A 20,083-nucleotide genomic window follows, 5' to 3' on the forward strand; every position below is an offset into this window, starting at 1 on the left:
CGGTTATATGCTATGGACCCTAAAGTGTCTGTGGTATAAAGGCTGAGACGAATTTCGAATTATAAATATGTACAATCCATAACGTTATCTCCCGCTGGCTCATAGCTCAGCGGACTAGAATACCTCCTAGAATCATTGCTTGTTGGCCGGAAACGTAAATGGGGGCTGTTTACGTTTGGTTGTAGTCTTTTCGCTCGGTTCTCAGACTCAACAGTAGGGCTAGAACCGAGCGAAAAGACTACAACCAAATTTGAACTACAACCAAACTAGTTCCCTTTCCGCTTCCGGCCAACGAAGCAATGAGTCTTCCAACAGAAATCAATGGGATTTACAAAATGCGCTAAATGTACAATACATTTTCGCTACGATGCTTGATTCAACCACTCTATATCATCCTAGACAAATCACGAAGTGGGCTCGATGTTCAAAATACCGGAAAAAAATAATAGCTCACACAGCAACATATTGAAAAAAAGAACTATGAACTAGTTCATTTTTTGGAACTTTTAGCGCTGCTAGTTGCAGACATCCCAGGCGGTTCGTCGTCACATGGAAAGGTAAATATCGACGGAATTGCGGTGTTCAAAAGAGCGGCTCTCTTCATTCCCAGGACATTGAATTCAAAGTTTTCCGGCTTGAAATGGAGACTGAAAAGCTTCTTGTGTTTTACGGCTTCCATGGCTGTGTCTTCTTCAAACTTTGGATGATTGATAGCCCGTAGCCACTGTTAGCATCGCTCAAAATCTCTAGGTAGGAGATGAAGACTTACTGCTTGTCCTTTCCTTGTCCTGCTTGAACATCCCGGCAATTCACTAATGAGTTCACCAGAGTTCACTAGAAATGTTGTGTGAATTGATTTTCAAGCTGTCTTGCGGTATCAGCTTGGTAGATGGAACCGCGAGGTCTCTGATAGGTGGAGATCTAGATCAGTGGGAGTGGCATGCGCAGCTGTGCATCAGGGTGCATTGTGGGAGTTGTTGTCTTCAATCCACAAGCACCAAAAAGTCACTTTCTGCCTTTTCTCGGTCAAGACGGCACCAAATTAGAAATGTATTTTATTATTCAGCTACATATACGACCCAATTTCAATACATATTCATTTTTTCACCGGTGAAATTCCCCTTTAATTTTACGATGCAGAATTTTTCAACAAAGGATCTGGTTGTTTTTTGAGTCTAAGGATCCCTTCAACAATGCAATAATATAAAATAATACAATTTATAAGAGAAAACAAAAGTCAACTGAGACATGAATAAACACATAGTGCAAAGAGAAATAAATATCTCTTTTTTTTTTCTCGCTTTTTCTATATATATTTCAAGACAGGGTTCTAACTAGGGATGGGCACGAGTAGTAAATTCCAAACTCGAGTGATCGAAGGAATTCCTCAAGGATCAATCGAGTACTCGTTAAATCAAATCTATTTTTAGAATGCAACGCATCTGCAGCAGGAATAGGCCTGATGATGAACGGCAATATTACCAACCAAACATGTAGGCCTAATGCTTATTCTCCATCAAAACAGTCAGGGCCCTATTTTAACGGTCTGAAACGCAAGTGGGAAGCGCAAAGCGCAAGTAGCTTTGTGGGCGGTTCTACGGCGCTATCGCTATTTTACAGGCGGATAAATGACACTTGCGTCGCGGCGCAAGTGTCAAAAGGGTTGGTCTGAAGCAGCCTAATTACCCGTAGGTGTGGTTTGGGCGTAACGTCCAACAAACCAATGAGAGTGCCAGCTCCCATCCCCTTTAAGAGCCATGAGCGCATGGGTTGATATTTTGACAGCGCGTCTGCAGTCTCCGATGAGACAGATGCACATGAATTTCAAACTGCAAATGGCTCAGTTTATTGCCAAATAATATGGCCTAATTCACACATGGAATAAGGGGTTTTCTTCCACAACTTCAGAAATACTGAGTCTTCAAATAAATTTCGCCAAAGAAAACGTATATGATATAACATATGATATGCTGTAACTGTGGTTCTATTTAATGATATACGCAATACATTATAAACATTGTTTCTTATCAGTATTGTATGCTATCCTAATATGCATGTGTCCCCGCGGTAATAGACATTGCCATTGATTGTATTATGCGTTACGTGTTTAGTTTGCGTGTGTTTAAACAGAGCACACACGCGCGCCCGCATTCATTCATTCTTTTTAACACTCACTCGCGGTAAAACAATGTTTTTCACGATCAAATACTCATCAATCCTAAAAGTTATGGGCATGTAGGCCTACACGATGTCTGTGTCAAGAAAATATGTTTTTGCTGTACGGTGTTTGCAGATGCATTGATTTAAAAGTACAACTTATTACCGCTGCATCAGCTGTTCTTTCCCAAATAATTTACCAAGAATGTGCGGCTAGGTAGATCAGAGAAGCAAAGTGTATGCGCGAGGTGCACAAGCAATCCGTATGCATCGCATGCGCATGTATGCATCCGCCCTTAAAATAGCATCTGAACAACGCGCCACTGACTTTAAACCAGGTATTTCCTGGTCAGTAGCGCAATGGTATTCAGCAACGGCAAAATAGCGTTTGCGCCAGAACACGCCTCCTCCTTCCGCCGAACCGCCCCTTGGGGCGCATGATCAATCCCTAATTTACCGGCGAGTGGCGCTGGTGGGAAAAGAACGCTCTGCGCCAGTTGTAAACTAGCAACGACACATGCGCCAGTGACTAAGTCGCTTGCGCCGGATGCAAGATAGGGCCCTCAGAGTTATCAGAGTATTCATTATTTATTTTTGCAAACGTTCAAAACACATTTCCCTTACAAAAATAAATATGCGTCTCACAATTTAAATCACGTCGAACCAAGGCCTGTAACAGTTTAAAAAAAACGAAACAAGTAGCCTAACCATTGCAAATAAATGCTTAAAGCTGCAAATAAAACGGCAGCAAATGGACTATGGAAATACTCAGCGTTGTGATCTTCTCTACACGCCCGGGATTACAGCTGCGTCTTGCGGCGGTGAAAATATAGCCGACACACTTTCACTTTCACCGTTGCTGCGGGTCTGCTTTCCCGAACTCACTGTTGTGTTTCAAGAGCATATGTTGCCGCATAGTACTTTCTGGTAGCTCGATTTCGCTTGGCATATTTTACATTTCACCTTATGATCTCCTATTTCTTTAAAGTATTTCAATTCTTCGCTGCGGTTTGCTTTAACCGCCATCTCTTAACTTTTTGAATTCTGGCGTGCCTGCACACGCCACGGAACGCGCCTGCACACGCCACGGAACGCGCCATGGAAATGGATGCATTTAATTTTCTTTGTGCCCACGTCATGCGTTAGTGGCGCCGACAGAAAATTGATACATTTGCTTCAGAAAACTTTGTTTGTGTGTGTATATGCAAACTCGAGTTTGCCTGTCCACCAACCGAGTTCATTTGTAACGAGTAGTACTCGAGTAATCGATTCCTCACGCCCATCCCTAGTTCTAACGTGTCTGGGGAACGGGAATTGGGAATCGCTTCTCTATAGCAAATCCAGTGTAGCTATTGCAGTACCACAAAGTTGACATTATATTTGTGCCTACTATTAATATGAACATCTAATTTATTGTCCATGAAACAGTTGATTTGGTTAGGAGCATGACCCATAGATAGCTATAGATAGATAGCGAGGCATATCTAGTTAGGAAAAGATCTCGGTTTAGCTTCTAAAAATGTGCATTTCGGTGTAGTTCCACAGTTTGCATTTAATTATTTTCTTTCTTTTTTTACAAATAACAAGCACCATATCTTTATCAATAAGGTGGCATTCATTGCATTTGGTTTGTAGAAAACAATGAGGGTAAAATGGTTGTTCCTCAATGCTCCTGCAGAGGGCAGTGATGCCGCATGATGGCTTTAAATTATGGGAAATCCCAGAAGATGAATACTACAGTGCATGAAACATGTTTGACCTTTATTCAATATGTTACTGGTCATTTATGTTTGAATTGTATCTTCGGGATACAGATATCAGACTAATGTCATTTGTCAGTCCAGGCATTGTGGGTTTTGTTTTTAGTAAAATGTTAGCACCATGATGTAGACTCTGATGTGGGAGAATCCCTACAGCACGAGAGCCGTGTAAAACTCATACTTACCTGGCAGGGGAGACACCATGATCAAGAAGGTGGTTCACCCAGGGCGAGGCTCAGCCATTGCACTTCGGCTGTGCTGACCCGTGCGAATTCCTCAAATGTGGGAATCTCGACTGCATAATTTGTGGTAGTGGGGGACTGCGTTCGCGCTCTCCCCTGAAATTTTTGTGGAAATTTAAAAAAGGAAATTATTGCAGCGCTTAGCATTTGTCAATTGTGTGTGCTCTTACATTAGAATGCTGGATTGTATGGGTGTGACGAGATCTCGTGCCACGATATCTCGCGAGAATAAACTCGACGATATTACCCGTCGCATTAAAAATCTGTCTCGCGAGATTTGTGAGCTATCCAAACTTCTATTTCTGCCCAGTGGGGGCAGTAATGCGCCTTTGCTACGTCTAGACTGCCAGAACCTAAAGAAGGAGAAGGAAAATCAGAAGAGGAGAAGGAGGGGAAGCAGGGGAAGCAGCCATAAGCTGTGTTCGAAATCGTTCCCTATCACGGATATAGTGCATTATATAGGGTGCTCGCTATTTTGTAATGAATTCTCAGTGGTTAATTTCATGTACTATATAGTGCACTTAAAATACCCAAAATGTTAGTGTACATACGATGTTCCCTACATTTTACTCCCGTATACCACAATGCAATGCGGTCATGTCTTTCCGGAGGAGAAGAAGAAGCTGAATAAACGCGAAAACGAATACATGATGGAGTCTCCGGCTTTCGTTTAGAAATGTCAACAATTTATTTGGGATTTAACATAGAATATTTAACATTCAAAATTAATTTAAAAAAAACTTGAACAAGGAAATGTAACTTTCAACAACAATACAACCTCCAGCTTTCCTCGTGAGTGCCCGGTTTGTTTACATGATGTGGGCGCATCTGTCTACGTCACACAAATACTCGGCGCATTTACTGACGCAAATGACGTTTAGAAATGTTCAGCGTAGTGTACGAATTCTCGTTTGTTCGTTCCCTAAATAGTGCAGTATATCATGAACACTATGTGGGGAATAGTGAGTGAGTGTATAGGGAACGATTTCGAACACAGCTAAAGACAGCCAGAATGATGTCTGAAAATACCCCCCCCACTTTTAAATCATTTGTTTGGCAGCATTTTTGGTACTTTGATTTGGTTTTTGCACGTAATATTGTATGCACTGGAAAAAAGAGAATTATTTAATTTAATTTATTTTACTTTAACTTTTATACATTTTAGTTTTAGTTTCAATTTCATGCATGTAAAGAGTTATAATAAAGCATTTCAAAATGCATGTGCAACTCGGTTAAATAAAAGTCTGTTGGTACAGTCATATATTTTGTCATCGTAGTTTTCTTAAAATCTCGTCTCGTCTCATTCTCGTGAACCTAATATCGTGTCTGGATCATTTGGGCTTGTGGTTTGTTTTGCATGACGATTTAAATTTTCCAAAACAATCAACGTACAGCTAAATCTATCCCTATGGACCTGATGGACCCAATGGCAAAAAGATTCAGCTTGTCAAATAAGGCCAAGATACCAAGTTTCAGATTTTTTTATAATACGGGGCACGGACATATAGGTTTGACTACAAGTCATAGCGCCCCCTGTGGTCATAGCGGGACAACACTTTTTGGAGACCTCCTTACTTCCTGTCTACAAATGCTAATGAAATTGTACATTTCTCTGGTGTTCAGGTTTGAAGTGGTTGATTTTGCGCTTTTGCCGCAATCAATTAATATATTAAAAAATAATTGTATTGTAAATATTAAAAATAAAAACTGGCTGTAGTGATTACAACTTTTTTAAAAATTCTAAAATTGTGCACGGTTCTTATAATTGTATTTCTTTGCAATGGGCTAATTTTTTATACCTGCAACTATGTAGTAGGAGATAATTACTGAAAGTCAGAAGGAAGAATTATAAGATGCATAATAACTGTGTGGCGTGTTTTGCAACTAATAATTTACATTTAGAACCACAAAAATAACGAGGACATTATCTTCATCATAAAGGTGTCCTTCATTGCATTTGGTTTGTAGAAAGAACACAGAAGATTGTTGTTGGTCGTGTGTGTTTGACATCTCGATTCTAGACTACATTCCTCAATTCTCCTGTAGAGGGCAGTGTTGCCCCATGAAGGCTATTATTTATAGAAAAATCCCAGAAGAAGAACACAGCAGTGGATGATACAGGTTATACTTTCATTCATTACGTTAATGGTCATTTGTGGTTGAATTATTTCTGCCGGATACCATTAGATCGATTGTAATATGTCAGTCAAGGCGTTTTTGTAATGTTGTCAATAAAATGTTAGCACCATGACGTAGACTCTTATGTGGGAGAATCCCTACAGCACGAGCGCCGTGTACAACTCATACTTACCTGGCAGGGGAGACACCATGATCAAGAAGGTGGTTCACCCAGGGCGAGGCTCAGCCATTGCACTTCGGCTGTGCTGACCCGTGCGAATTCCTCAAATGTGGGAATCTCGACTGCATAATTTGTGGTAGTGGGGGACTGCGTTCGCGCTCTCCCCTGATATTGTTGTGGAAATTAATTACTTGCATACTAAATATGTCATATATCCCTCTAAATTCTCTAGAGGACTCGTGATTGGTTTACTAAAGGCATAATGGTATTTTCACATTAATCGGCCATAACTCAACCATTGCTATCATAATCGGAACCAAAAAAATAGCATAATTTTGGGCATTAGTATGTGGTATTTTGACGAAATTGTGGATAATTTAGGATTACGGTTCGTTAAATTTCCAAAACTTTATTTTTGGAAATGAGTAATAATTATTACTCATTCAAAATGTCCCTTCAAATGCGATTCTCATTGATTGGTGTTAGTGAATAGCAAATCAAAATACATTTTAAAGAGGTGTTTACACTTATTTCATTCAAGCAAATGCTGTGTTTTATCATTTTTCAGGTACACTTCAGCACCTGAAAGGTGGGAGAGATTCCTGAAGTCTCAGAACTTTACTACACCAACATTTAACCTAGAACTTTATTTTCCACAATGTATCAGGGGAGAGCGCGAACGCAGTCCCCCACTACCACAAATTATGCAGTCGAGATTCCCACATTTGAGGAATTCGCACGGGTCAGCACAGCCGAAGTGCAATGGCTGAGCCTCGCCCTGGGTGAACCACCTTCTTGATCATGGTGTCTCCCCTGCCAGGTAAGTATGAGTTGTACACGGCGCCCGTGCTGGAGCTTTTCTCCAACATGATATTCTACATCATGGTGCTGACATATTGCTGACCACACATCAACCACAACGCCTTGACTAAAAAAAACACAAAAACAATCAGCAGTCTGCTATCCATATCCCAAAGATATATTTAACATAGAACTTAATATAATAATACACTTGCATCTCTGCGTTTCCCATCATGCATTTCTGTATTCTTCTCTGGTCACAAGCTATGTAAGTCACATCTCGACCCTCTGGAGGACTATTGAGGAATTACATCAACCACATCAGTAAAACGTCCCTCCTATTCTCACCAAATCTGCTTTTCAGACATTCATAAAATATATCACCCGTAATTTAAGTGAGAAAATCCACATCGCTAAATTTGAAGTGTAAACTCATTTAAAGTAAATTACTATTTGCACGAAATTTGAGAAGTATTAATTGTATTAATCCACAAAAGTTAGCATTCGTGGTTATCAATATTACACTAAATTGTTCTTAGGCTTTAATTTCCACAACAACATCAGGGGAGAGCGCGAACGCAGTCCCCCACTACCACAAATTATGCAGTCGAGATTCCCACATTTGAGGAATTCGCACGGGTCAGCACAGCCGAAGTGCAATGGCTGAGCCTCGCCCTGGGTGAACCACCTTCTTGATCATGGTGTCTCCCCTGCCAGGTAAGTATGAGTTGTACACGGCGCTCGTGCTGTAGGGATTCTCCCTCATAAGAGTCTACGTCATGGTGCTAACATTTTATTGACAACATTACAAAAACGCCTTGACTGACAAATACATTCGGCCTAATGGTATCCGGCAGAAATAATTCAACCACAAATGACCATTAACGTAATGAATGAAAGTATAACCTGTATCATCCACTGCTGTGTTCTTCTTCTGGGATTTTTCTATAAATAATAGCCTTCATGGGGCAACACTGCCCTCTACAGGAGATTTGAGGAATCTAGACTAGAATCGAGATGTCCAACACGCACGACCAACAACAATCTTCTGTGTTCTTTCTACAAACCAAATGCAATGAAGGCCACCTTTTTGATGAAGATAATGTCCTTGTTATTTTTGTGGTTCTGAATGTCAATTATTAGTTGCAAAACAAGCCACGCTGTTATTATGCATCTTATAATTCTTCCTTCTGACTTTCAGTAATTATCTCCTACTACATGGTTGCAGGTATAAAAAATTAGCCCATTGCAAAGAAATACAATTATAAGAACCGTGCACAATTTTACAATTTTTTTAAGTTTTTATTTTTAATATTTACAATAAAATTATTATTTAATATATTATTTGATTGTGGCAAAAGCGCAAAATCAACTACTTCAAACCTGAACACCAGAGAAATGTACAGTTTCATTAGCATGTGTAGACAGGAAGTAAGGTCTCGAAAAAGTGTTGAAAATTGAAATCGTCATGCAAAACAAACCATAAGCCCAAATGATCCTCAATTTGTTCCAAATTCTGCTTGTGCGACCTTATGGTATTTTGGTTTTTATTTTGTTCAAAATCGCAGTTATGGCAGATTTATGTGGAGTTACCCTTATGCAATTGTGAAGTCTGCTGCAGAGAACCCCAGAGCCCTCACATTTGGTGTGTCCATCAAGGTCCTCCCCCGTAGGTTAGGTTTTGATAGCTTAAAAAATAAGTCTAGGGTGAAAAAACGCTAACCTCCACCATTCCAAACAGGAGCAACTCAGGGTGGTCAATGTTGGTACCCGTGTAAAGATCAGATATTCTGTAGCAGTGCTACAACACCATTTAATATGCTCTAGTCAAGACAATCCAGCATTGTACATGTAAGAGAGCGCATTTCTCTTATAAATTGTATTATTTTATATTATTGCATTGTTGAAGGGATCCTTAGACTCAGGCATTTCTTTGCTGTTGCTTTAATTGCTGCGAATATGACAAATGCTTGGAAAAACAACCACATCCTTTGTTGAAAAATTATGTATCTTAAAATTAAAGGGGAATTTCACCAGTGGAAAAATTAATATGTATTGAAATTGGGTCCTAAAAGTAGTCAAATATGTGACGACCCCACCACTCCACTAGGGGCCTCTGTGTTCTTTGCTGCTTTGCTCTCCCTTTGCAGGTTCCAGGTCGTGGGAGGGTCATCTTCTTGATGAGACACCTGGGCTGGTGTGGTGCTATATAAGGCTCGCCCTTCTGCAGATCTGGGCTGGCTCTGGCTGATGCAGCCATTGCTTTTGTTCTATTTGTTTGACACACATTCACACACATGCTTACACTACTGATAACTGACATTTATATATATGTTCGGTTGTTTATTAGTCTTGGGTTGTGAATAAATGTTGAGATAATTTCACTCTTTAGTCTGGTCTCCCATCTTTGCCACAGTCAAGAGCCGGGCTGTGACAAATAATAAAATACATTTCTAATTTGGTTCGTCTTGACAGAGAAAAGGCAGAAAGTGACTTTTTGGCGCTTGTGGATTGAAGACAACAACTCCCACCATGCACCCCGATGCACAGCTTCGCAGGCCACTCCCACTGATCTAGATCTCCGCCTATCAGAGACCTCGCGGTTCCATCTACCAAGCTGATCAATTAACACAACATTTCTAGTGAACTTGCATGGTGCCGGGATGTTCAAGTAGGACAATGAAAGGACAAGCAGTACGTTTTCATCTCCTATCTAGAGATTTAGTGCGTTGCTAACGGTGGCTACGGGCTATCAATCATCCAAAGTTTGGAGTAGACACAGCCATGGAAGCCGTAAAACAAAAGAGGGTTTGCAGTCTCCATTTCAAGGAGAATCCGGAAGACTTTGAATTCAATGTCCTGGGAATGAAGAGAGCCGCTCTTTTGAACACCGCAATTCCGTCGATATTTACCTTTCCATATGACGACGAACCGCCTGGGATGTCTGCAACTAGCAGCGCTAAACGCGTTTGCCTGGAGGTGAGACTCACTCGACTATATTACTGATAATGATAAGACACACTGATACAGTCATTTGCAGTAAAGCACCACATCTCATAGGAGTTGTATATAAGTTGGCTGTTTACAAAGTAAATCTGCCTTCTTTCGCATGTTTTTGTCGCATGTTGTTCTACTGTGCCGGCGACTCTAAAACTCGACTCCTCAACAGTGAATAAGCAAAGTTGGCAATTTAACGTTAGACTAGCTATGTTCTATATACGTTTGCTGTTATCAATGTTTTACGATGTTTCACGTGTGTTAGATTGATGTTCTTAAAATGTTTATTGAACGTATCGCATTTCAGAGTCAAACGACGTCGTCGAATTATAAAACCACTGTAATTTGTGGAATTTAACATTGAAAATAAACCTCTTTGTTTTATAATCACCAGGCCTCAATATCAGTGCCAGTAGCATTGAAGTTGGTGAAACCGACCAGAGCTATCAGCCTGAGTCAACCCTCACCCCCACATCTGTGTTGTCATCAGAAGATGAAGGTGTAAAGGACTGGCGTGAAAAGAAGATTATTGTCAATGGATCCAGCCTCATGTAACTATTCCAATTCAAACATACTGGTGTGAATAGATGCCCCTTTTCTCTCGCATATTAACGGCAATACACTATGGGGGAGGTGGACATGTCTGCAAGGCTTCAAGGTATCTATTCAACAAAGAAGTCAGTAGATTGGCCTGGCCTTAGTATCAGACTTAATGGCTCCAGTGCAGGGCTCCACAGTGCGCCCATTTCACTCGCATTTGGGAGTGAATATTTCGGCGTGCGAACGAGAAAAACAAAACCGGGCAATCGTGCGCGTGACATCTCCTAACGCTAAGTTAGGAGTTAATACAGTAACCTAACTACTGTAAAAAGTAAAGTTACGTGCAACTACTGGAAATATGGTAGCGGAACGTAGTTCCTTTTTCAATTTGGGGCAATGTTACTTTTCCCAGGGACAGATTTGACAGCGATACTGCCTTCTCAGGCATTATGGTATTGCGCAGGCGCGCAGCAAGCCCCCAGGCGCTCAGCAAGCACGCAGACGCCAGCAAGCTTGTAGGCGCGCAGCAAGCAAGCTAACAGGCGCAATAGTCCCTTCACAAGCTCTCATTCCACGCCGTACCAGACAGACGCTGGTAGCGTGAAGCTGTCTCTGCATATCGGACATTGCTTCCACAGGCATTTTCCAAAGCCAGTCCTTACAACAAAATGCCAGTGGTGGAACGAGATAATAAACGCTGTCACTGTTTACCTGTGTAATGACCTGGTTCCCTTTCAAAATGTCGATAGAAAGGGCTTTAAAGAGATGGTCGAAACACTCGACCCCAGGTACGCGTTACCTGCCCGCACACACTTCAGCCAAATTGAGACGCCAAAACTATACGGCAAGGTCCGCAAGCAAGTGGTGAAACAAATCCATACTATTAAACATCAGTGTTTTTCAGAGATGTAACTTTTTTATTCATAGTTTTGCTGCCTTACCTTTATTTTACCCCTTCAGAAGCATTTATATCGAAAATAGAAGATAAAATTAACATAAGTACCGTGATATAATACCGTTACCTTCTATGCCTCAAATCATACCGTGATATACATTTTACTCCATACCGTACAGCCTTAATTTGAAGGAACTATCTTATGTTAAATTCGTGGGGGGGGGGGGGGGGGGGGCATTCTTTTTGGAGCAAAAACAGCTATTTGTTTGCTTGATTCAACTATCGTTAGCTACCACTTTTTTGATGTGATATAATTTACAATAATATTGTATATTTAGGATCGAGTCAATGCCGAGTAGGCCTACTGCACGAACGTAGACCTTGCATAAAGTTATTAAATTCTAACAACATAGGGCTATTTAGATAAATAATCTGGCAAGGGTGTTGTCCTAGGCTAATACACCAACAGCAAATGTCTGTATAATAAAGGGCTACATTTTCCAAGTCTGTCATTTGAAATCTTTCCATTGTATTGTGTGCTACAACATCCGTAATGAATATTCACGCTAAATCCCGCACAGGGTAGCTCAGAATTCGAGTAGCCGTGTATCCGATCAGTCCGATGATTCCCCCCCCCCCCCAGTGGGAATGCAAGTTGAACTATCTTAACCTCTGAGTTAGAGAGAGGAAGCGATGTATATTAAGATAAAGGGAGAATGTATACAATTCCTTTTGATTGTGAATAGTAATTATATAAACAAGGTTAATACATTTTTTATATTTTTGTTATTGATATTTCCACGACACTAATGAACATGTTTTAATTAGTCCTATCCATTCTCTCTTTAATTGCACACAGGGCCACTTGAGATCTTTCATAGTGCCCTCCTGAAATACCTCCCCAAACGCCAGGCCTTCTCATATGATGGAATGAGGGAGAGGTGCTACCTCGCTATCCTAAAGCACAATGAAAACATTGTGAGAAACAAGCCACCAGTGACAGGTGTGTTAACATGTGCTCTTTGAATAGTATAATAACCAAAATTAGAAAGTTCACAGCTAACTCGATAGGCATACGTCGCTGAAAGGTTTAATCTATTCCTGGGGAGAGAATTCTACTAGACAAATCTTCATTCAGATTTTCTGTGTTATCATATTCCTTGTCATTTACAGGAGAACCATGGTTCTCCTGTAATGACAGCCCTGAGAAGATGCATTTTTCAGTTTGTGGGGAGCGCAGCAGGAGAGAATTCGACGAGACATACAGGCCATTACAGAAAGGGGGTAAAATGTCCCTGATCTAGCAGAGAAAATGGAAGCTCTATTTCTGACGCCCATATTGCAGGCAGTACTAAACGAAAATAAGAGGAGCCTATGGCCAAATTTCACCATGTTCTGGGTAGGCCATCAAGTCCTAACTGTGCGTTCACACCAAACGCGAAATTTGTCGCCCGTTCGCGTTGTCGCCAAAGTTTTGTCGTGCCACAAATCATAATCTGTCTCTGTGCAAGTTTTGTCAAATTTGTCGCGCCACAACTTGACTCCAGGTGCTTCATTCACAACCATGGCCGAAATAACGAGCATTGCATGTCTTTACCTTTTGTGGAAGAGGGAGAGACGTCAAAAGGCCCATCGTTAGCCGTACAGAGCTCGGCGAATTTCACCGTCTTCTACAGGAGCTCCGTCTGGATGACGACCGCTTCCAGCGCTATTTGAGGTTGACTCCGGCCCAGTTTGATGACCTGCTAGGTAGGATCGGTGCTAGGATTTATCGGCTCGACACCAACTACAGGCGCTCCATCTCAGCTACGGAGCGCCTGTCCATCTGTCTCCGGTGAGTGGTAGTTTCATAATTCGTGTGTCAAAATCGAAACATAAACGTAATAATTTACTTCAGGTTCAACCAGCAGGCGTCTCCATGGTAGACAGCTCCATTTAGTGGACATAGCAGATTACAGTTTGAAATGATTGATTATCCTCTGCCGACAATAGTATAGTAGGCTATGTAGTCAAATACAATAAGTAGATCCATTATTTTGATCAAATATGACTCCTGCCATTTGTAAATGTTTTTTATTTTAATTTTTTATGAATGAACGGGGCAAAATTATTGTAAATGAATGACACCTATAGTATCTTCCCTACAATCCAATAATTTTCTTTTTTATTATGCAGATACCTAGCCACTGGGGACTCCTACAGGACCATCGCGAATAGTTTCCGTGTTGGGACCTCCACTGTCTCCAGCATTGTCCCTGATGTTGCCACTGCAATCTGGGAATGTCTGGTGGAGGAGTTCATGGCTGTGCCCACCACAGATGAGTGGAGGTCCATTGCAGGGAGGTTTGAGGAGCGGTGGAATTTTCCTCTTTGCTGTGGAGCATTGGATGGGAAACATGTGGTCATCAAAGCCCCTGCTCACTCAGGATCCCAGTACTTCAATTATAAGGGAACTTTCTCTCTTGTTCTCTTGGCGGTTGTAGACGCGGAATATTGTTTCCGGGTGATTGATGTCGGGGGCTATGGAAGAACCAGCGATGGTGGGATTCTGGCCAACTCTGCTTTTGGTGCAGCGCTTCAGTCTGGCACCCTCCAACTGCCTGCTGACCTGCCACCAGTGGTTAATTTGAGCCGGATCCTGCCGGAACAAGATCCGGCACCTCTTAATTTTGGCCTCCCTGTGTTCCGGTACTTATTTGGGCAGATCCGGTACCTCATATAAAAATTTGTTAAAATAATAATATGCATACATACATTTACAGAACAAATCCTAAGAATTTCATGTTGTTTATTAAGATTTAACGTCATTTGAAAATGTCGGAGATCTGTTGACGCACTGAAAGGAGCGGGCCAACATTTACCACGCCCGACAGTTTTGAAATTCGCCGCATCTGAGGAGCAAGCAGCAGCGAGGAAAAAACGATGCATGGACACATGCATGTGCGCCACGCACAAGTTAATAGAAATTACGATAAATTAAATATCACAGAGCAGGATTGTGAACGTTTACAATTTCTCTTGTCAATTTACAATCGGCAAAATGTGCCAGCGTTGGCCGACTAACTCTTTTTCATTAGGATATTGAACCTCCGCGCCTCCTCTTTGCAACGGAATTTGTTTAAGATATAAAAACATTTGATTGAACATACACACATTCAAACAGATATTTTAGTTTTTAAATAAATAGTTGGAAACTAAAATTCATGTTTCCCACAGTGTGCCTCTCTGGCATTGAGCGGGTCTTCAGGATCGCACTCTGCACAACCCAGTCGTTGAAAAAGTCACGGTCAAGCACGACTCCGTAACCGACGCTTTCCAAGCATCGTGGTGATGGCAACATTCTCCGCTAAGGACAGGATCTCACGGAGGGAGGCTGCTGCTTCGCTGTACATTTTCTCCAGCCGCACAGTCCTAGTTTGGCGACATGGCACTGCGTAATCTGACTCGAGAAATGCGATCAGATCGCGGAAGACTAACACGTCACATCTCTGGAAAAGACTGCCGTATTTAAAATAGCATGCATATGCATCAGTTATATTCTCAATTGAATTTACAGAGCAATCCCAGCAAAGTATTTAGGTTAACTCTATAAGAGACTAGGATTAGTGTTCGTCTGAAAGGGGGGGGGGGGGGGGGGGCATGCCATCACGATGGTGGCCCTCCATCCTGATGTCAGTCAGCCATCACGACGGACGATGACATCGTTCATCGGCACAACCCTAGTAGGCAGTGTATTTTTCTTTGTTCCATTACCTCTAACCCACGTACTAAGTCGCCGGATCCACCCCCCCTCTGCGTTCCGGGACCTCCCACTTTACAAATTAAGCACTGCCTGCCACTAACAGGAGCTGACCACCGAGGACCACAGCCACATGTCCTTGTGGCTGATGAGGCCTTTCCAATTCGGAAAAACCTCATGAGGCCATTCCCTGGTCGCAACCTGGCAAGAGAGCGCCGGGTTTTCAACTCCCGTCTGTCCTGAGCTCGGCTGGTTGTTGAGAATGCCTTTGGGATCCTTCCTTCCCAGTGGAGGGTCTACAGGCGTGCCCTCGAGGTCAACGTAGAGGTTGTGGAGAAGTGTGTGAAGGCTACCTGTGTTCTCCACACCTTCATGCGGAAGACCACCCCCCCCCCCCCCCCCCCCCAAGTGCATTGAGGGGGAACATCCCAGCTGGTGAGGTGGACCCACTGCCAGGTCTGGGAAGAGTTGCTGCCAGCAACTCAGTGAGGGAAGCAATCAGGATTCGGGAGGCCTTCACGTCCTACTTCTCTGCTGGGGGAACCGTCCCATGGCAAGACAACGTGTAGCGCACCAGCACACCCAAAACGGCTCTTTTAAGAGCCACCCACACATTACTATTGAGCAAACTTTCTGAAATTACCATATTAACTATGATCTTCTGACTTAATGAAGTGTGTTTCCTTAACATACAACAGTAATATGCCATTATTAACTAAGTTTGTTAATGTTAATTTGTTTATATTTTGAAATCAGGTAACTGACGGCCCTGAGCCGTCTTGCATCCCTTCTGCTGGCCTCTGTTTTTCTTCCAGGGAAGATCGGCTGGCCACCTCATTGAGGGATTGAACTCAGCTGCCGGAAGCCTGCATAAGATGGGGGGAATCCAACATGGCGCTCTCGCTCTCCCACCTGGAAGGCTGGTGCTGCCTGGCACCCAACTGAGTTTTGTTTGGGGTTGTTATTCTAGCCCTTTAGCCTTTGTTTGCATACTCATAGTTTAGTTTGTAAACACCACACAACACTACAGAATACTGATTTGTGTTTTTTTTCGAGTTACTAAATAAATGTAACGTACATTTAACTGTCGCTGTGTGGACCTCCCGTTCTTGGTTGTGCTTAATACCTTTAGCAAAGTTGCTTGGACCCTAAAATCTGTGGCACAAAATAATTTGCAACATTTCCCTCAAGCAACTTAAATGGCCATTCAATAAAGAATATGAAGCCACATTTTTTTAATTAAAATAATCATTTATTGGGGTGTGTGTACAAAAAAATGGGCATGGTTCATTCCCTGCAACGAATGTCACCCCAGTGAACCTATTCAGCAAATGGTTCAAATTAATTTTCCAAATTGAGCAGTTCTGGATTATAGTAACTGTTAGCGTCATGCAATAAATTTGAAATTTCATGTGTTCTTTGGCATGGGGTGGTAATCGTTGCAGGGAAAAAAATGTTCGTCCTCGGAGAGAGGCGCTGGAGGAGGCGGAGGCGCTGGAGCAGGTGGAGGCTGCCTCCTCAACACCTCCAGGAGGCACTTCTCTATCTCTCCCTCCCCCCCACTCTCCTTCTTTTCTGTGTCCTCACTGTTTCAAATGGAAACACCATTTTTCGGTCAGGTAACAGACAAAAATACATTCAACATGAAAGGCTATGAGTTCATAACTAGTCATACTCATAACATACCATTCACGCATAGGGACCCTCATGACCACATAAATGAAGTGTAGCATAAAATAAATAATTTCTCTCATGTTAAATGACATACCTGGGGCAATAGGAGGAGTGGTGACCGCAGCAGGTGATGGTGGTGGAATGGGTTCAGAGGCAGCAGCAGCCTCCGGCTCCTCACAGCTTGTACAGGTTACATCTTCTGAGGTGACGAGGTAGTTATCAATCTATAGAACAAATCATGAGTTTGTGATGCTGTGTATGGACGAGCGTGTGTCTTCACTTATCGACCAACCTCCTAGGTCACTCGCTGTCCCTGCTGCTGCCTCTGAACCCTGGTCCCCGACTGGGTACTCTGCAATCCCGTCTTCCTCGACCCCCAGCCCCATATTGCTACTGGTCTCCCTCGGAGTAACAAATGGGTCGAGGAAAGACAGGATTGCGGAGTACTTCCACCTCTTTGATGGCCCTGCTGCTGACCCACTCCTCTTTCCCGCCTCTTTCCGTCTCTCTCTGAGGTAGGTGTCCCTCAGGCCCTTCCATCTCTTGCGGCAGACGTCCTCTGACAAGAAAAAAAGCTACGTTGTGTAATCCTGAACTGAACTGTTGAATGGTAAATGCTAACTCACTAGCTTGGTTCATAGTTAAGTACAATTGATAGCTGGAATAAAGTAACTTTTAAAGTAAAGTAAATATAAAAAACTTACCAGTTAGCCCAACCTCTTGGCTCACCTTCTGCCAGGCCCTTGCCTTCACCGTCAGGTCCTTGTAAGCAGACAAGGTGCAATTAAAAAGCTCAGGCAGAGCGGTCACCGAAATGATAATTTTCTCCTCCATTGCAGTTTGATCTTGATCGGGAAGTGAACGCTGATTGGCTGTCATCACATGAAATTCGCGTCAAAGTTGAAATATTTCAACTTGAGCGAATTTTTCGCGCAACAAATCCTCGTGAACGCGCTCGCCTGTGCACGGCAAACGTGTGGCGCGACAAATCAAAACTTGTCGCCGGTTTTCTCTCGCGAAAAATTCGCCCGATACGCGTCTCTTCGTTCACTTTGTATGGGATCTTGTCGCCCCGTCGCGTTTGGTGTGAACGCACAGTAAGGAAAGTGGGGTTAAGACCGTGCCTAAAAAGACCTCATGCAGAGAAGAGGCCTCTGCTATATGAAAGGGTGGTGACCTTTGTAAAGTCTGGAAAGTGGCGGGATGTTGGTCGGGTAGACCGAGCCTTTGTAGGGAGCTGTTTGAGCCCCGAACGGTCAAGGCTGGTTACTGTTGGCGCGCTGGCTGAAGCCAGCTGCCTTAGGGTGTGGAGAAATGTTAATTCGCCATTTTTGTTCAATGCTTATAGAGATCTCGCTTGGCAGACAGTTCAGAGGTGTCTCCCTACACGAGAATTTCTGAAGAGACGGGGGTCATCTAAGAACGCAAGATGTCCCAGGGTGGGGTGTGTGGAGACAAGGATGTTTCGCATTTGTTGTGGTCGTGTGGGGTGGCTCGGAGGGTTTGCCGCTTATTGGGGCCATGGCTGGGTGACCTGTTTAGAGTCCCCACGGAATCAGAGTTCCTGTATGGGGTTATACAGAGTGGTGATTGTAAGGGATGGGAAAGATGGTGGGCCTTGATTAATTGCATAAAAGAGTTGATTTGGAGGTGTCGTAACCTAATGGTGTACAATGTTTTCAGCGGAATCTAGTTAATTTGAGCATAACCTTGTTAAAGGATTATGTTTGGAGGGACAAGGAACGATATGGAATTGTGGTATGTAAGGAACTCTGGAAAATAGAGAACACTGAGTTATGTAGGATTTTGTGTTAACCTTTGAATGTGTTGGCCTTGCTGTAAAATGTAACTATTTGCTTGTTAACTTTTGAATGTGTTTTGACCTTGAAACCATGTCGTAAAATTTAACTTTGTGCCTGACTTAAATAAACGCCTAAAAATTGAAATTGGTTCACCCAGGGCGAGGCTAGGCCATTGCACTTCGGCTGTGCTGACCCGTGCGAATTCCCCAAATGTGGGAATCTCGACCGCATAATTTCTGGTAGTGGGGGACTGCGTTCGCACTCTCCTCTGATGTTTTTGTGAAAAATTAATAATTTTGTCTGGTTATGTTTCTGATTTAGTTTATCTACAGCGTATACAAACTTTGAAAACCCTGAGTTGTTCGCCTTCCTAATGGTTGAAGTCAGTGTTATTTCCCCATTGGCCTCCATTATAAAATATAGCTCCCTGAGTACCTTCAACAGTGGTTATATGAAATTGACCCAGTGAAGTCATTTTTTAGCTATGAAAATCCCTTTACCTAGTGGAGAGGTCCTTGATGGGCACACCAAATTTGAGGCCTTTGGGGTTTTCTGCAGCGAACGTGTGATTGGTTGAATAATGGGAACGCATCAAATTTCACATGAAATCGGCCATAATTCAGCATTTTTTAACATAATCAAAACCAAAAAAAAAACGTAGTGTCTGGCAGTAGTAGTTCAGAGCATTTGGATCAAATTATGGATAATTTAATCTTACGGTCGTTCAATTTCCGAAACTTCAAAGGTGCAGCATGATGGATCCTGACGGGCCGTATGGGTGAAGAGCACAGCGGCATGATACAACGAGTTTAAACTATATCGCTTTATTTCTAGTAATTTGTGTGGAAATTGTCTGACTGCTGATTGTAATTTGTCAGTCAAATGTTAGCACCATGATGTAGACTCTTATTTGGGAGAATCACGAAAACACGTGAGCCGTGTACAACTCATACTTAACTGGCAGGGGAGACACCATGATCAAGAAGGTGGTTCACCCAGGGCGAGGCTCAGCCATTGCACTTCTGCTGTGCTCACCCGTGCGAATTCATCAAATGTGGGAATCTCGCCTGCATAATTTGGGGTAGTGGGGGACTGCGTTTGCGCTCTCCCCAGATGTTGATGTTGAAAATAAATGCTGTAGTATTCAGCTCTGACCTTAGCATGTACTTAAGGCAAC

At 42.6% G+C, this 20,083-nt stretch overlaps 1 long non-coding RNA gene, 5 other non-coding genes and 1 pseudogene across 6 annotated transcripts; 5 read left to right on the plus strand and 2 right to left on the minus strand.

Annotated features, from left to right (window-relative positions):
* The first annotated feature begins 4,094 nt into the window (after nucleotides 1-4,094).
* Nucleotides 4,095-4,258, plus strand: LOC132445803 (U1 spliceosomal RNA). Its single transcript, XR_009522695.1, has one exon. It is a non-coding gene; the product is annotated as a U1 spliceosomal RNA (small nuclear RNA).
* Nucleotides 4,259-6,462: 2,204 nt separating this feature from the next.
* LOC132445804 (U1 spliceosomal RNA) lies at nucleotides 6,463-6,626 on the plus strand. The gene has a single exon (XR_009522696.1). It is a non-coding gene; the product is annotated as a U1 spliceosomal RNA (small nuclear RNA).
* A 496-nt stretch (nucleotides 6,627-7,122) lies between these two features.
* LOC132445805 (U1 spliceosomal RNA) lies at nucleotides 7,123-7,286 on the minus strand. The gene has a single exon (XR_009522697.1). It is a non-coding gene; the product is annotated as a U1 spliceosomal RNA (small nuclear RNA).
* A 534-nt stretch (nucleotides 7,287-7,820) lies between these two features.
* LOC132445806 (U1 spliceosomal RNA) lies at nucleotides 7,821-7,984 on the minus strand. The gene has a single exon (XR_009522698.1). It is a non-coding gene; the product is annotated as a U1 spliceosomal RNA (small nuclear RNA).
* Nucleotides 7,985-9,739: 1,755 nt separating this feature from the next.
* LOC132475436 (uncharacterized) lies at nucleotides 9,740-13,769 on the plus strand. The gene is made up of 3 exons (XR_009529916.1): nucleotides 9,740-10,238; nucleotides 10,651-10,833; nucleotides 12,551-13,769. It is a non-coding gene; the product is annotated as an uncharacterized LOC132475436 (long non-coding RNA).
* Nucleotides 13,770-19,004: 5,235 nt separating this feature from the next.
* Nucleotides 19,005-19,177, plus strand: LOC132445813 (U1 spliceosomal RNA; annotated as a pseudogene).
* Nucleotides 19,178-19,855: 678 nt separating this feature from the next.
* Nucleotides 19,856-20,019, plus strand: LOC132445811 (U1 spliceosomal RNA). The gene has a single exon (XR_009522701.1). It is a non-coding gene; the product is annotated as a U1 spliceosomal RNA (small nuclear RNA).
* Nucleotides 20,020-20,083: the final 64 nt, after the last annotated feature.

Source organism: Gadus macrocephalus, chromosome 17 (genome assembly GCF_031168955.1).
Source record: "Gadus macrocephalus chromosome 17, ASM3116895v1".
Taxonomy (NCBI): Eukaryota; Metazoa; Chordata; class Actinopteri; order Gadiformes; family Gadidae; genus Gadus; species Gadus macrocephalus.